At 33.2% G+C, this 3,968-nt stretch overlaps 1 non-coding gene across 1 annotated transcript; it reads left to right on the forward strand.

Moving 5' to 3' along the window:
• The first annotated feature begins 1,227 nt into the window (after positions 1–1,227).
• Positions 1,228–1,367, forward strand: LOC123392600. The gene has a single exon (XR_006607334.1). It is a non-coding gene; the product is annotated as a U4 spliceosomal RNA (small nuclear RNA).
• Positions 1,368–3,968: the final 2,601 nt, after the last annotated feature.

The following is a 3,968-nucleotide window of genomic DNA, read 5'->3' on the forward strand; positions in this document are numbered from 1 at the left end:
TGGAAATAATTCTTTGTAGATTACCAAATTAAGATGATGTCATTGGACTGAGGACTAATCCATATGACTGATACCTTTATAAAAAGGGAAAATTTGGGTTCAGAGACAGAAATACAGGGAACAAACTGTCATGGATGAATATGGGAGTAAACTGTCACAAACCAAGAAGCACCCGTGATTATGGGCAACCTACCAGACGCTAGGAGAGCATCATGGAACAGGCTGCAAAAGAAACCAACACAGTGGGCACTTTGTTTCTGGATTTTGTAGTTCTCCAGAACTGAAAGAAAATAAATTCCTGCATTCCTCCCAGTTTGTGGTACTCTGTTACAGTAACCCTATGAAACGAATACAGTGTTTTCATCTACCAGGCTCTACCAAGGGGACCAACTCCTTTACATTTCTGGGTTCCATTAGTGGCCCCCATGGAGGCTGCTCAGGAAGAATCTTAAAACAATGTCCCACTTAGGATATTTCATCTAAGATCAGAAGATGTAAGGACAGGATGTCAGGCCCAGTCACACATGGATAAAAGAGTAGTAAATGGAAGGCATCAAGGTAATTGAAGGAGGAACCCAACATATGAGTCCAGTACAATGTCTAAATATAGCTGACAGGTGAACACACATAGTAGATTTTATTCAATAATATTTCAGGGCGAGTCAATACTGCTCTCATTGTTCTTTTTCAATTTTGTCTGAGTAGTATTAATCATGCATAAACAAAGCTACTTTAATGTATTAAAAATATAAGAAAATGAGGAACAAATTTTCTGATCTCAATCATTTACCTTACATCCAACCTATCCTGTATAGCCATGATCACTAGCTGATAATTTTGCTCAATGGATAGTAATACCTTAAATTAGATTTTAAAAACTGTTTAAAAAAGGCTACATTAACAAATTTCTCCAAGTTGTCATAATTTAGTCCTTTCATGTAGAGATACCAATGATTTTGTCATTTAAAATAAATAATATTTATAAAGAGCCATTACTTAATAAAAGATAACAGTTCATTTATTCAATTATTTTATTTTATTTCCAAGACTATCACTGTGGAAAATCTAGCATTTTGCATCTTTCTAGGCAATGCATTCTTCTTTGCCCTGCAGGAACATGTAACCTTTCACATGCTTTCACTACTTTATAATATATATGTTCCATTTTCCTTTTATTTTTTCTTTTTGAAATTTGAGAAAAAACTTAGAGCAAAATATGAACTACATAGCTTTGCACAGTGGCAGTATCATAGCCAATGAGGTTTATCCGAGGCACGATTATTGCTAGTTGAAAATATGAACTATGCATTTAACTTCTCTTTAGGTACTCTTAAGAGTGTAAACTGTTTGCAAATCTGTATTTTAGATATCGTATGTAAGAATTCTTGTTTTTATTAATTCGTAGTTTTCTTCCTCATTTTTGATATTGCTGTATCACAGTATACACAACTTACAAAATCCAAAAATACTTGGCAAACACAATATTGAATGATTATCCAACTTAATTAATTTTTATCATGATTGTAATCATCATAAACTCTGGGATGCTTGAGTGGTTCTCTCAGTTAAGTGTCTGACGCTTGAGTTTGATCAGGTCGTGATCTCAGGGTTGTGAAATTGAGCCCCAGTTGGGCTCTCCGCTGGGCATGGAGTGTGCTTGAGATTCGCTCTCTCCCTCTCCTGCCCCTCTTTCTTTAAAAGAAAAAGAAAAAAATCATAAACTTAGACTCCAGAGAAAAAGAAATAGTACAATATTCTTTTCTTGTATGAGAGCAGTGACAATGTTTAATTTAATATTACTATTTCAATTATAGTATAGTTTTGGTACAAAATTTACATGACTCATTTCATTAAACCAACTTTATTTATATTACTAATATTGGATTTTAAGTCAATAATCTTATTTGCTAATACTGGTTTATTTCTAGCAGCGTTTATCACTGTTTAAGAGTCTGTTGGTGTGCTGGTGATTTACAAACCTGTACCCCTGGGGCTAATAATACATTATATGTTAATTAAAAAAAAAATTAAAAAGGGAAAAAAAAGAGTCTGCTGGTGTACTGCAAATTTATGAATTTATATTATACTGACTCCTTTTGGCAACAGGTAATTCTTAAGGTGATGCTTTGTTAATCATCATCAAATAAGACAACAGTTTCTTGTTTGGAGAACAATTTGAAAATAGTATGTATACACACATATATACATATACACATATATATATGATCATTTTATACAGATTCTTTCTGTGAGTTTGATATCTATTGATCTTTATACAGTAATAAATTTTACCTTGCATTTATGTGTGTCTATATCTACATGTGAATGTGTGAGTTACTATGAATACATGTTCTATAATTTTAAAGACAGTATCAAAATATATAGATTGGATTTTGAAGCATGGAGGGAGTAATAGCAATTAATGTTGCTCACTAAGTAGTCAAATATTGTCAGGTCTCTGACTTCTGAACAGACAATAGAATTATACTTCCTAATTCCCATGAGAATGGGTGAGGCCCTATGATTAATTCTGATTTAAAAGTTATAAGTGGGTAGAACATCTCAGTTACAGGAAAAAGCGTTTACTACATGAATCAGAGTCGTCTTTTCTTATACTGTAATATCTGGCAGAAGTTGGAATATTGGGGTTAAGTAAGCCCAGATTCCTAGATGGGGGCAATAAGCGGATCTGCCAGCTCATCTGCCCAACCTACAATGGTTTTGTTGCTTGAGAAAGAAAGAAATTTTGCCACATGAAGACATTGCTGTTTTATTCAGAGATTGTTTATTACTGAATAACCTCTCTCATCCAAACTTATATAACAACATTTACCTGTGCTGTATATAAATGATGCACCATTAATATGTTTATTTAGTATGAAAAGAGTAGTTCAAATTTAATGTAGTACTCTTAAGTTCTGAAAGAATAGAATTAAAAACTACACATTTGTCTAACAAAATTTTACTCATTTTTGGTATTGACAGTTGCAAAAATGTTGTCAGTCTCTTTATAGCCCCAAATAACAAAGTGAATGGGACTTGGTGCCTCTGCAATTAGCTCGCAAAACATACTGAAAAAAAAAAAAAGATTAAGAATTGCATAAAGCGGGAAACTATCCTTATAAAAATATAGCACAAATCCAGATAAAAACTATAATGATGATGTTAAAAATAATTATGAAGCCAACTTTAATTTTTATTTGAAGATTCAATATGTGCCTACTACTCTTGTGATATATACATACATATATATGATGAATAAATACACACATATACATATATGTGTACATACATACACATACCTATATATGCATACATATACACACACATATATATCCCATTTGATTTTTGTAACAATCTTGTCATGCATGTACTAATAGTACCTCCACTTTTCAGATAATAAAACTAAGGTTTAGAGAGATGTTATGGGTTGAATTATGTCCCCCTCAAATCCATATGTTGACATCCTAAACCCAGTAATTCAGAATGTAACCATTATCTGGAGAGTAGGTCTTGAAAAAGGTGATCATGTTTAAATGAGAGTCAAAGTAGGACTCGTATCCAATATGACCTGTCTCCTTTTAAGGAAAGGAAAAATCACGAGGGGTACAGGCACACAGAGAAAAATGCCACGTGAATACACAGTGAAAAGACACCCATCTGCAAGCCAAGAAGAGAAGACTCAGGAAAAACCAAATCTGTGGACACCTTGACCTTGGACTTCTATTCTCCAGAACTCCAAGAAAGTAAATTTCTGTTGTTTAAGCCACTCAGGGTGTGGTATTTTGTTATTGCAGTCCTAGCAAACTAATATAAGAACTAAAGGTAATTTATCCAAAAGTCACAAAAATCTAAAGTGACAGAGACAGTGTTCACAGCTGGAGTGTTAATAACAGATTTAATATCAGAAGTGTTAATATCAGAATATCATAACTCTTGTTGCAGTCCAGATACTTCTTTGGTTAGGA

Source organism: Mustela putorius, unplaced genomic scaffold (genome assembly GCF_011764305.1).
Source record: "Mustela putorius furo isolate JIRA1106 unplaced genomic scaffold, ASM1176430v1.1 tig00000589_pilon_pilon_pilon, whole genome shotgun sequence".
Taxonomy (NCBI): Eukaryota; Metazoa; Chordata; class Mammalia; order Carnivora; family Mustelidae; genus Mustela; species Mustela putorius.